Raw genomic sequence first — 13,169 nt, forward strand, 5'->3', positions numbered from 1 at the left:
CAGACCCAGTCCTGGATCGATTTTGTAGATTTCTCAGTGAAGACACTGGATGGTTGGTTTGCTGGACATGGTGTGCAGGATTTTACTGGATTGTACAATTTATTCATGAAGGAACATATTTTGAGTAACTGCACAAATGAAAAGTTGCATCAGCATTTGGCAGACCTAGGTCTAATTTCTCCCCAAGAATTGGGAAAGAAGGCGGACCACTGGGCGGACCACTGGGTCAAGACCAAGACCAAGACAACCACTGGGGGTGACCATAAGAAGGTGGTCACAAAACCTCCCCAGGGGAAAGGTGGTGAGAATCCCCAAGATAAAAAGTCTGAGTCTTCCAAAGGGCCCCAAAAACCTGTTCAGGTGGGTGGGACCCAAACTACTCCCTATGTGCCCCAACCATATAGGGGGAAGAACTTTGATCCCTTAAAGGCCTGGTGTAATACCTGTAAGAAGCAGGGACACCTAACTGTAACTTGCCCCCAAAACAAAGCCCCTAAGGCACCCAGTACAGCCACTCCTGGGGCAGCAAGTATACAAATGGGATCAGAGGAGTACCCTGAGCAAATCTGGGAACACACTGAAGCAAGTTTAGTCTCCTTGGGAGAAGTGGAGTTTGCCACTGTGGCTGTGTGGCCCCCCAACTTAAAGAAATACTTACAGTACCCCTGGGTAAATGGAACTAGGGTAGAAGCTCTGAGGGATACAGGTGCCAGTGTCACTATGGTGAAAGACACACTGGTTTCCCCTGAGCAATACTTGATTGGGAAGTCTTACCCAGTCACCAACGCTGACAGTGTCACCACTAGTCATCCCATGGCCATGGTAACATTAGGCTGGGGGGGGGGTTACTGGCCTGAAACAGGTCGTGGTTTCTCCAAAGTTGCCAGCTGCATGTCTGCTTGGAAATGATCTGGAAACCTCAGCCTGGGCTGAGGTTGAGTTAAAGGCCCATGCAGCTATGCTGGGCATCCCTGAATTGGGGTGTGTGCAAACCAGAGCACAGAGCAAGAGGAAGGGTGAAAAAGTAGGTTTGGAGCCTGGAATAATGGCCCAACCAACCAAGAGGAAGGGCAAGAAGACTGGGGGACCAGCTTCTGTACAGCCAAACACTCAGAACCCCTCTCCCCCTGGAGAGGATGTAGATACCCCTGAGGGAACTGAGTCCATGGAGCTTGACCCTTACCAGGTTGAACTCTTGGGCCCAGGGGGACCCTCTAGGGAAGAGCTGTGCCAGGGTCAGCGAGACTGTCCCACTCTTGAAAGCCTGAGACAACAAGCTGCTTCAGAAGCCAGGGGAGATGTCAGTGGTACCCACAGAGCTTATTGGGAAGAGGGATTACTGTATGCTGAGGCAAGAGACCCCACTCCTGGAGCCACCAGGAGGGTGGTAGTGCCACAGAAGTACAGGGAGTTCCTCCTAACTTTGGCTCATGACATCCCCCTAGCAGGACATCTGGGGCAATCCAAAACTTGGGAAAGGTTAGTGAGTCACTTTTACTGGCCCCAGATGCACCAAAAGGTGAAGGAGTTTGTCAGCTCCTGTGTTACCTGTCAGGCCAGTGGCAAGACAGGTGGCCACCCAAAGGCCCCCCTCATTCCACTACCAGTGGTGGGGGTCCCCTTTGAAAGGGTAGGTGTGGACATTGTGGGTCCACTTGAACCTCCCACAGCCTCAGGGAACAAATTCATTCTAGTAGTAGTGGATCATGCTACTAGGTACCCTGAAGCAATTCCACTTAGGACTACTACAGCTCCTGCAGTAGCCAAGGCCCTCCTGGGTGTCTTCACCAGGGTGGGTTTTCCTAAGGAGGTGGTTTCTGACAGAGGTTCCAACTTCATGTCTGCTTACCTAACACACATGTGGAAAGAGTGTGGAGTGCAGTACAAGTTTACTACACCCTACCACCCACAAACCAGTGGTCTTGTTGAGAGGTTCTACAAGACATTGAAAGGTATGATCATGGGACTCCCTGAGAAACTCAAAAGGAGGTGGGATGTCCTGTTACCATGCTTGCTTTTCGCTTACAGGGAAGTGCCACAGAAGGGAGTAGGTTTCTCACCCTTTGAACTTCTGTTTGGTCATCCTGTAAGGGGACCACTGTGTCTTGTAAAGGAGGGCTGGGAGAGGCCTCTTCAAGAACCCAAACAGGACATAGTGAACTATGTGCTTGGCCTAAGGTCCAGAATGGCTGAGTATATGGAAAAGGCATCCAAGAACCTTGAGGCCAGCCAGGAGCTCCAGAAGCACTGGCATGACCAAAAAGCTGCACTGGTTGAATTTAAACCAGGGCAACAGGTGTGGGTTTTGGAGCCAGTGGCACCAAGGGCTCTCCAAGACAAATGGAGTGGCCCTTACCCTATCCTAGAGAGAAAGAGTGAGGTCACCTATCTAGTTGACCTGGGCACTAGCAGGACACCCAAAAGGGTCATCCATGTGAACCGCCTTAAACTCTACGATGATAGGGCTGACATCACCATGCTGATGGTGACTGATGAAGAACAGGAAGCAGAGAGTGAGCCACTCCCTGACCTCCTATCCTACAGCCCAAAAGATGGGTCAGTAGATGGTGTGATTTTTTCAGACACCCTCTCTGCCCAACAGCAGACTGACTGCAAGCAAGTCTTGCAACAATATGCTAGCCTCTTTTCCCTGACCCCTGGTCTGACAAGCTGGTGTACCCATGATGTGGACACTGGTGACAGTGCACCTGTCAAGAACAAAATCTATCGACAGTCAGATCAAGTCAAGGAAAGCATCAAAGCTGAGGTCAGCAAGATGCTGGAGTTAGGGGTCATTGAGCCTTCAGAGAGCCCCTGGGCTAGCCCAGTGGTTCTGGTCCCCAAACCTCATCAACAGGGTGAAAAGAGAGAGATGAGGTTCTGTGTGGACTATAGAGGGCTCAACTCTGTCACCAATACAGATGCTCACCCTATCCCAAGAGCAGATGAACTGATAGACAAATTGGGGGCTGCCAAATTTCTCAGTACCTTTGACTTAACTGCAGGGTACTGGCAGATTGGCATGGCCCCAGGAGCAAAAGAAAAGACAGCATTCTCCACCCCTGATGGGCATTATCAGTTTACTGTGATGCCCTTTGGGTTAAAGAATGCCCCTGCCACCTTCCAGAGGTTGGTGAACCATGTCCTGGCTGGGTTGGAGTCCCTTAGTGCAGCTTATCTTGATGATATTGCTGTCTTTAGCTCCACCTGGCAGGATCACCTGATCCACCTTGGGAAGGTTTTAGAGGCTCTGCAGAGTGCAGGTCTCACTATCAAGGCATCCAAATGCCAGATAGGGCAGGGCACTGTGGTGTACTTGGGCCACCTTGTAGGTGGAGGCCAGGTACAGCCCTTACAACCCAAAATCCAGGCCATCATGGACTGGATAGCTCCAACAACCCAGACCCAAGTCAGGGCATTCCTTGGCTTGACTGGGTACTACAGGAGGTTTGTGAAGGGGTATGGGTCCATTGTGACCCCCCTCACAGAACTCACCTCCAAGAAAATGCCCAAGAAAGTTAACTGGACAGTTAGTTGTCAAAAGGCTTTTGACACCCTAAAAGAAGCAATGTGCTCAGCACCAATTCTAAAAGCTCCAGATTATGCCAAGCAGTTCATAGTGAAAACTGATGCCTCTGAGCTAGGGATAGGAGCGGTCCTATCCCAGACCAATGATGAAGGCCAAGACCAACCTGTTGCTTTTATAAGCAGAAGACTACTCCCTAGAGAGCAGCGTTGGAGTGCCATTGAGAGGGAGGCCTTTGCTGTGGTTTGGTCCCTGAAGAAGCTGAGGCCATACTTGTTTGGCACTCACTTCCTAGTTCAAACTGACCACAGACCTCTCAGATGGCTAATGCAGATGAAAGGGGAAAATCCAAAACTACTGAGGTGGTCCATCTCCCTACAGGGAATGGACTTTGAAGTGGAACACAGACCAGGCACTGCCCATGCCAATGCAGATGGACTTTCCAGGTTCTTCCACTTAGACAATGAAGACTCCATAGGACAAGGTTAGTCTCATCACCTTTCGTTGGGGGGGGGGGGGGGGGGTTGTGTGAGAAAGTGCCATCTTTCTTGCATGGTATGCCCCCACTTTTTGCTAAATTGCTGAATGTACTTCGATTGAGTGTACCCTGGGTTCCTGCCAATCAGGTGCCCAGGGCCTATGTTCCTTCCTTAAACCACACAAACTCCAAATTGGCAAACCCTAGCCACATGTCAGCCCCTAGTAAATGGTACCCTAGGTACCCAGGGCCTTGTGACCAGGGAAGGCCTCTAAGGGCTGCAGCACTCATTGTGCCACCCTCAGAGGCCCTGTACCCTTACACCCACACTGCCCTTGCAGGCTGAGTGTCTGGGTGCAGGACAAAACAAAGAGTCGACATGGCACACATCACTGTGTACCATGCCCATCACCTACACTGCCAAGGCATATGTCAGCCACCCCTCTAGCTGGGTGCATTACGCCTATGGTGTGGGCACAGGAGCAGGAGCCCTGTGCCCCTACAGTACCCGGGTCCATTCCTGGGCACTGTAAGTGCAGTGCTGTCATTTAAGAATACATGGTGCTGAGAGCTTGTCAAACACGAGCTCCACAGCACCATATTGGCAACACTGAAGCCTGGGAAGTTTGGTATCAAACTTCTCAGCACATTGAACCCACACTGATGCCAGTGCAGGATTTAATGTACTAAGCACCCCAGAGGGCATCTTAGAAGATGCCCCCTTACAGCTAACTTACAATCCACGTCTGCTCTGAGGCTGCCCAGGCTGCCACACAGCAGACACGTTGCTGGACCCCTGGGTGGGAGAGCCCCTGCTCTCCCGGGCCTGCAACAATGCACATCCTGGGTGAGGTGAGAAATCTCCTCCCCCAGGATGAGCAAAGGGAAGCTTCAAAGGCATGCCGCCATTTGGAGTTTCCCCAGGCCACTGCAACCCCCCACTCTGGCGGGAAGCTTGGCCGGAAACCCCATACAAGGACAGGGGATGTGCCAGCCTGCCCACCCCACCCCTCAGGTGGGGGAGGCGAGGTGAAGCACATCTCCGGGCTCTCGCCATCTTGAAGATGGGAGGCCCTACCCTATCAGGATTAGGCTACTGCCCCCCTCCCACAGGAGAGAGGCAGGATAAGGGGTGTACCCACCCCAGGACAAGGACCCATTGGTCCCTGGCCTTCACCTACCTGTAACGCCCCTAAATCTAGTATTTAGGGGCACCCTGAACCTTCCTTCCTTAGATCCCAGATTCGAAACTACAAGAAGAGCAAGAAGAAAAAAGACCTGCCCTGCAGCTGCTAAAAAGAGGAAGACACCAACTGCTTTGGCCCCAGCCCTACCGGCCTGTCGACCCTCGAACCTGCTCCTGCTCCAGCGCGGCATCTCTTGTGGCCAGCAACCTCAAAAACCCCGGAGGACCTGGCTACCTTTGAACTCTAAAGCCCCTGGGACTCCCATGAGTAGAGGCTCTACTCAGAAACCTATCTCTAACCCCTGGCAGCAGCCCGGAACCGCGAACCCATCACACTCTGCACCAGCCAAGCCTGGCCAGTGCCGGAGTGAACAAAGACCCTGAGGACGACCCCACGGCGACTGTGACCCCGAGTCCGGCACCCAAGGACCCCCCTCGACATTCCGGAAGAGGTCTGCCACCCCAACCGCGATCAACAAGAGGGTAAGATTCCCGACATCAAAAGGCACCCCTGCACCCGGCGCCCTGCGGCACCCTGTGCCCAATCCCGGGGTACCCACCTAACCTACAACTACCCAACTTACCTCTCGAAGTGGTGGTGGCATCTGAAGCATCCTCGCCCCCGAGCCTGCAGCCTCTTTCCAAACCGGAACATTCCCATTGATTTCCATTGAGCGCCCTAAGGCTCAAAAGCACCCTGCACCCAGCCGCCCGAGTGGCCCTGGCAGTGCCCTCTCTACACTAACCTACTTCCCCACTTGCCCTGAGTAAGTGACCAGGAGCCCAGCTCCCACAGCCGCGTGGCTTGCCAGACAGCAGCCACCAACCAAGGCCCCCCTATCCCTCATAGGATAACATTGGGCCCAACTCTCTCTGCACCCGGCCGTCCTGAAACCGCTGAGGGTGAACCAACTGTACCTACCTGACACTGGGAGACCCCTGAGTCCATGCCCGGAATTTCAACACTACCAGTCGAGTACTTACCCTTAAACCGCTAACTTCGTTTTCCTCATAGGGTAACATTGACTGACTTTTTCTTCAAAAATCTTCTAAGTGTGAACTTTTCAAAACTGCAAAAATTCACCAAAAATCAGCCAAGTGGCAAAAACGAATTTACTCACCTGCTCCTAGGTGAGCTCCCAGTGCTGGATCTTGGTGCCCAGCCCTGACTCTGAAAAGTGTTCACAACTATACTTACCTCTAACTCATTTTTCTCCCATAGGAAACCATTGTCTGCTTTTCTGTGAAATTTCTTCTAAGTGTCTACTTTTGCAAATTTGAAATATTCTTTTAAAATCGTACCATTTCTGCAAACGAAATTACTTACCTGCTTTTGATAAGGACCCCAGTCCTGGGTCTAGGCACCCAGTCCTGGATTACTAAAGTAACGATAAAGTACTCTACCTGCAATTTGAATTTCTTGCCATAGAGATCCATTGAATGTTTTCTGTGAAATATTTTCTAAGTGCTAACTTTTGAAATAGCTAAATATTATTTAAAAATAATTACAGTTATTAAGTCGACTTTCATCACTTGATTCTGAATACTGACCCCAGGCTGGTTCTAGGAGCCAGACCTGGAATTCCAAAAGTAATCTGAAAAGTAATTTATTACAAATAACCTGAATTTACCATTGAGCTCAATGCATTGTTATGTTTAGGAAATAGGATTGTTTATTGCAACCAACTGTGACTGTTTACACAAATTTATTGCCTAAGACAAAAGTATTTATATTCAACCTCTCATTCTGAGAAAGTATATTTTTACTCCCTTTGTGGTTCTAAAAATAAAACAAGCATATATTTTATATATATAAACCATTGGCCTAGAGTTCAGTTATTGAGTGTGTGAAACCATTTGCTGACTGAGTGTGTACAATAAATGCTTTACACTGTCCTCTGGTACTGCCTTACTGCTCGACCAAGCTACCACTTTTTAGAGTAAGGTCATACCTAACTTTGACCTCTATCAGCCTCTGGGGGACTGTGGACTCTGTACACCCTGTACCTATTAGGGAACAGTATATACAGAGCCACTTTCTCACACAAACTTCTCAGCACATTGAACCCACACTGATGCCAGTGTAGGATTTAATGTACTAAGCACCCCAGAGGGCATCTTAGAGATGCCCCCTTACAGCTAACTTACAATCCACGTCTGCTCTGAGGCTGCCCAGGCTGCCACACAGCAGACACGTTGCTGGACCCCTGGGTGGGAGAGCCCCTGCTCTCCCGGGCCTGCAACAATGCACATCCTGGGTGAGGTGAGAAATCTCCTCCCCCAGGATGAGCAAAGGGAAGCTTCAAAGGCAGGCCTCCATTTGGAGTTTCCCCAGGCCACTGCAACCCCCCACTCTGGCGGGAAGCTTGGCCGGAAACCCCATACAAGGACAGGGGATGTGCCAGCCTGCCCACCCCACCCCTCAGGTGGGGGAGGCGAGGTGAAGCACATCTCCGGGCTCTCGCCATCTTGAAGATGGGAGGCCCTACCCTATCAGGATTAGGCTACTGCCCCCCTCCCACAGGAGAGAGGCAGGATAAGGGGTGTACCCACCCCAGGACAAGGACCCATTGGTCCCTGGCCTTCACCTACCTGTAACGCCCCTAAATCTAGTATTTAGGGGCACCCTGAACCTTCCTTCCTTAGATCCCAGATTCGAAACTACAAGAAGAGCAAGAAGAAAAAAGACCTGCCCTGCAGCTGCTAAAAAGAGGAAGACACCAACTGCTTTGGCCCCAGCCCTACCGGCCTGTCGACCCTCGAACCTGCTCCTGCTCCAGCGCGGCATCTCTTGTGGCCAGCAACCTCAAAAACCCCGGAGGACCTGGCTACCTTTGAACTCTAAAGCCCCTGGGACTCCCATGAGTAGAGGCTCTACTCAGAAACCTATCTCTAACCCCTGGCAGCAGCCCGGAACCGCGAACCCATCACACTCTGCACCAGCCAAGCCTGGCCAGTGCCGGAGTGAACAAAGACCCTGAGGACGACCCCACGGCGACTGTGACCCCGAGTCCGGCACCCAAGGACCCCCCTCGACATTCCGGAAGAGGTCTGCCACCCCAACCGCGATCAACAAGAGGGTAAGATTCCCGACATCAAAAGGCACCCCTGCACCCGGCGCCCTGCGGCACCCTGTGCCCAATCCCGGGGTACCCACCTAACCTACAACTACCCAACTTACCTCTCGAAGTGGTGGTGGCATCTGAAGCATCCTCGCCCCCGAGCCTGCAGCCTCTTTCCAAACCGGAACATTCCCATTGATTTCCATTGAGCGCCCTAAGGCTCAAAAGCACCCTGCACCCAGCCGCCCGAGTGGCCCTGGCAGTGCCCTCTCTACACTAACCTACTTCCCCACTTGCCCTGAGTAAGTGACCAGGAGCCCAGCTCCCACAGCCGCGTGGCTTGCCAGACAGCAGCCACCAACCAAGGCCCCCCTATCCCTCATAGGATAACATTGGGCCCAACTCTCTCTGCACCCGGCCGTCCTGAAACCGCTGAGGGTGAACCAACTGTACCTACCTGACACTGGGAGACCCCTGAGTCCATGCCCGGAATTTCAACACTACCAGTCGAGTACTTACCCTTAAACCGCTAACTTCGTTTTCCTCATAGGGTAACATTGACTGACTTTTTCTTCAAAAATCTTCTAAGTGTGAACTTTTCAAAACTGCAAAAATTCACCAAAAATCAGCCAAGTGGCAAAAACGAATTTACTCACCTGCTCCTAGGTGAGCTCCCAGTGCTGGATCTTGGTGCCCAGCCCTGACTCTGAAAAGTGTTCACAACTATACTTACCTCTAACTCATTTTTCTCCCATAGGAAACCATTGTCTGCTTTTCTGTGAAATTTCTTCTAAGTGTCTACTTTTGCAAATTTGAAATATTCTTTTAAAATCGTACCATTTCTGCAAACGAAATTACTTACCTGCTTTTGATAAGGACCCCAGTCCTGGGTCTAGGCACCCAGTCCTGGATTACTAAAGTAACGATAAAGTACTCTACCTGCAATTTGAATTTCTTGCCATAGAGATCCATTGAATGTTTTCTGTGAAATATTTTCTAAGTGCTAACTTTTGAAATAGCTAAATATTATTTAAAAATAATTACAGTTATTAAGTCGACTTTCATCACTTGATTCTGAATACTGACCCCAGGCTGGTTCTAGGAGCCAGACCTGGAATTCCAAAAGTAATCTGAAAAGTAATTTATTACAAATAACCTGAATTTACCATTGAGCTCAATGCATTGTTATGTTTAGGAAATAGGATTGTTTATTGCAACCAACTGTGACTGTTTACACAAATTTATTGCCTAAGACAAAAGTATTTATATTCAACCTCTCATTCTGAGAAAGTATATTTTTACTCCCTTTGTGGTTCTAAAAATAAAACAAGCATATATTTTATATATATAAACCATTGGCCTAGAGTTCAGTTATTGAGTGTGTGAAACCATTTGCTGACTGAGTGTGTACAATAAATGCTTTACACTGTCCTCTGGTACTGCCTTACTGCTCGACCAAGCTACCACTTTTTAGAGTAAGGTCATACCTAACTTTGACCTCTATCAGCCTCTGGGGGACTGTGGACTCTGTACACCCTGTACCTATTAGGGAACAGTATATACAGAGCCACTTTCTCACACAAACTTCTCAGCACATTGAACCCACACTGATGCCAGTGTAGGATTTAATGTACTAAGCACCCCAGAGGGCATCTTAGAGATGCCCCCTTACAGCTAACTTACAATCCACGTCTGCTCTGAGGCTGCCCAGGCTGCCACACAGCAGACACGTTGCTGGACCCCTGGGTGGGAGAGCCCCTGCTCTCCCGGGCCTGCAACAATGCACATCCTGGGTGAGGTGAGAAATCTCCTCCCCCAGGATGAGCAAAGGGAAGCTTCAAAGGCAGGCCTCCATTTGGAGTTTCCCCAGGCCACTGCAACCCCCCACTCTGGCGGGAAGCTTGGCCGGAAACCCCATACAAGGACAGGGGATGTGCCAGCCTGCCCACCCCACCCCTCAGGTGGGGGAGGCGAGGTGAAGCACATCTCCGGGCTCTCGCCATCTTGAAGATGGGAGGCCCTACCCTATCAGGATTAGGCTACTGCTCCCCTCCCACAGGAGAGAGGCAGGATAGGGGGTGTACCCACCCCAGGACAAGGACCCATTGGTCCCTGGCCTTCACCTACCTGTAACGCCCCTAAATCTAGTATTTAGGGGCACCCTGAACCTTCCTTCCTTAGATTCCAGATAGAAAATTACAAGAAGAGCAAGAAGAACAAAGACCTGCCCTGCAGCTGCTAAAAAGAGAAGAAGACACCAACTGCTTAGGCCCCAGCCCTACCGGCCTGTCGACTCTCGAACCTGCACCAGCGCGGCATCTCTAGTGGCCAGCAACCTCACCAACCCCGGAGGACCTGGCTACCTTTTGGCTCTAAGCCCCTGGGACTCCCATGAGTAGAGGCTCTACTCAAGAAACCTATTTTTAACCCCTGGCAGCAGCCCGGAACCGCGGACCCAACACACTCTGCACCAGCCAAGCCTGGCCAGTGCCGGAGTGGACAAAGACCCTGAGGACGACCCCACGGCGACTGTGACCCCGAGTCCGGCACCCAAGGACCCCCCTCGACATCCCGGAAGAAGCCTGCAGCCTCAGAACCAAGTGCCACCCCAACCGCGATCAACCAGAGGGTAAGATTCCCGACGTCAAAAGGCACCCCTGCACCCAGCGCCCTGCGGCCCCCTGTGCCCAATCCCAGGGTACCCACCTAACCTACAACTACCCAACTTACCTCTCGAAGTGGTGGTGGCACCTGAAAAATCCTCGACCCCGAGCCTGCAGCCTTTTTCCAAACCAGAACATTCCCATTGATTTCCATTGAGCGCCCGAAGGCTCAAAAGCACCCTGCACCCAGCCGCCCAAGTGGCCCTGGCAGTGCCCTCTCTACACTAACCTACTTCCCCACTTGCCCTGAGTAAGTGACCAGGAGCCCAGCTCCCACAGCCGCGTGGCTTGCCAGACAGCAGCCACCAACCAAGGCCCCCCTATCCCTCATAGGATAACATTGGGCCTAACTCTCTCTGCACCCGGCCGTCCTGAAACCGCTGAGGGTGAACCAACTGTACCTACCTGACACTGGGGGACCCCTGAGTCCATGCCTGGAATTTCAACTCTGCCAGTCGAGTACTTACCCTTAAACCGCTAACTTCATTTTCCTCATAGGGTAACATTGACTGGCTTTTTCTTCAAAAATCTTCTAAGTGTGAACTTTTCAAAACTGCAAAAATTCACCAAAAATCAGCCAAGTGACAAAAACGAATTTACTCACCTGCTCCTAGGTGAGCGCCCAGTGCTGGATCTTGGTGCCCAGCCCTGACCCTGAAACACTATACTTACCTCTAACTCATTTTTCTCCCATAGGAAACCATTGTCTGCTTTTCTGTGAAATTTCTTCTAAGTGTCTATTTTTGCAAATTTGAAATATTCTTTTAAAATCGTACCATTTCTGCAAACGAAATTACTTACCTGTTTTTGATAAGGACCCCAGTCCTGGGTCTAGGTACCCAGTCCTGGATTACTAAAGTAACGATAAAGTACTCTTCCTGCAATTTGAATTTCTTGCCATAGAGATCCATTGAATGTTTTCTTTGAAATATTTTTTAAGTGCTAACTTTTGAAATAGCTAAATATTATTTAAAAATCATTACAGTTATTAAGTCGACTTTCATCACTTGATTCTGAATACTGACCCAAGGCTGGTTCTAGGAGCCAGACCTGGAATTCCAAAAGTAATCTAAAATGTAATTTATTACAAATAACCTGAATTTACCATTGAGCTCAATGCATTGTTATGTTTAGGAAATAGGATTGTTTATTGCAACCAACTGTGACTGTTTACAAAAATGTATTGCTTAAGACAAAAGTATTTATATTCAACCTCTCATTCTGAGAAAGTATATTTTTACCCCCTTTGTGGTTCTGCCACAAAGGGGGTACTGCCTTACTGCTCGACCAAGCTACCACTTTTGAGAGTAAGGTCATACCTAACTTTGACCTCTATCAGCCTCTGGGGGACTGTGGACTCTGTACACCCTGTACCTATTAGGGAACAGTATATACAGAGCCACTTTCTCACACCAAGTCAGTTGGTGTCCATCTCGTCTTCTTCAGCACAACTGTTTGGTCCTTCTTCTTGTTTCTTCTAACAGTACTAAACTATGGGGCGTTACAGGTATGCACAGGTCGGGACTAATGGGCCCTTGCCTTGGGGTGGGTACACCCCCTATTATGCCACCCTCCAGTGGGAGGGGGGCATAAGCCTTATTCTGGTTGTCTGGGTCCCCTTACCTTCAAGATGGTGGTGACAGAGTTCTGCTTCACCTCGCCTTCCCCACCTGAGGGGTGGGGCTTGCAAAGGTGGGCACACCTGTCCTCCTAACTTGGTTTTCCCGCCGTTTCTCCTGCTTAAAGTGGGGGTCAGAACCGGTGGGGGCCAGTTGCTGGGAGCAGCAAATGGCTGGGGTAGCTCACAAAGGTGGCAGGCCTTTGAAGATTCCCTTTCATGGACCCAGACCAACCTGGGGGAGGAGACTTGGCACCTCGTCCCAGGATGTGCATTGTTTCAGGACCCTGAGAGCGGAAGGGTCTTGAGCCAGGGTTTCAGAAACAGGTCAGACACGCTGTGTGTGTAGAGGTACAGGGCCTTTAAGGGTGGCACAATAAGAGCTACAGCCCTTAGAGGCCTTCCCTGGACACAGTCCCTTGGTACCTATGGTACCTTTTACAAGGGGCTTAGAAGTGGCCAGAGAGTTGCCAATTGGTTTTTGCAACAGTACAGTTTAGGAAAAGAACATAGGACCTGGGTACCTGGTTGGCAGGAACCCAGGGCACACTCAAAGTGCATTAACCTTAGGCAAAAAGTGGGGGGCAACCATGCAAAAAGGCATTTTCTTACAACAAGCAAACAGAAAAGTCAGAA

The 13,169-nt window shown here is 50.4% G+C and overlaps 1 protein-coding gene across 2 annotated transcripts in view; it reads right to left on the reverse strand.

Annotated features, from left to right (window-relative positions):
• ARID1A (AT-rich interaction domain 1A) overlaps positions 1-13,169 on the reverse strand; it is a 548,770-nt gene that overhangs the window by 190,660 nt on the left and 344,941 nt on the right. The window lies entirely within an intron of this gene.

Source organism: Triturus cristatus, chromosome 3_2 (genome assembly GCF_964204655.1).
Source record: "Triturus cristatus chromosome 3_2, aTriCri1.1, whole genome shotgun sequence".
Taxonomy (NCBI): domain Eukaryota; kingdom Metazoa; phylum Chordata; class Amphibia; order Caudata; family Salamandridae; genus Triturus; species Triturus cristatus.